Below are 982 nucleotides of genomic sequence, written 5' to 3' on the forward strand. Positions count from 1 at the left end.
AAACGAATTGTAGCAACTAAATATGCGAATAAATTTAGAGTTAGTGAGTATATATATCTAAAGGCTAATCTAGTACCTACCATGTTATTGATATTATGTGTATATATTATTAAATAAGAAGGAAATCATCAATTCATACCATACTAAGTAAAACTTTGAGTACAAAAGTGATAATAAGGAGAGTGTAACAGAATTTTTAGAATTAAACTTAAAATTTAAGTGTTTACATCCATATTTTTATAACTTAAGCATTTAGGTCGTGTGCGAGTTAGGCTAAGTTGCGTTCTAAATGAGGGAAATTCTAAGTTGTGTCGATAATGTATTGAATGGTCGATACGGGTGATTGATAAATGGCAAAATGTGTGCAGTGCAAAAAATCCCAAAAAATCTCCCATTTGGTTTAGCATCAACTTAGCCTAACTCGCACACGTCCTAATAAGACTTTCACGAACTATCAAACAAAAATGAAAGCAAAAAAACTGTTTTTTTTTGGTATGAACTGAATTAATAAATATATACAATAAAAAGAGTACATTTTTAAATTTGTATTCTTTTTGCTTATCAAAATTTGATTTTTAAAGGCAGCGTTTATTTAATCAACAGGCTTTGCATAGGTTTTGTGTGGATTTTGTATGACAAATTTCACTAAACCCAAGCACATATCGAGATTAACCAGAAAATAAGCTAAATACGATAATCCAAACATAATATAACAAATCTAGATCAAATGAAATTAATATAAATAGACTAATTAAAAATCAAATGTCTTATAGGATAAGTGTTTTACTAAAAATCTTTGTTATTTCATAAGAATTTTTTTATATTTCAAAATTATGTTTTATTTACGAGTCTAAAACAAAACAACTAATTAAATATATCAACGCGCACTCAATTAAAAACAAATAATATACCATAAAATTCTAGAAATCATTGCATGCTGGGTGAGACACAATAAAAAAGATTAAAAATTAACATATGTGAT

Source organism: Teleopsis dalmanni, chromosome 1 (assembly GCF_002237135.1).
Source record: "Teleopsis dalmanni isolate 2A chromosome 1, ASM223713v2, whole genome shotgun sequence".
Classification (NCBI taxonomy): Eukaryota; Metazoa; Arthropoda; class Insecta; order Diptera; family Diopsidae; genus Teleopsis; species Teleopsis dalmanni.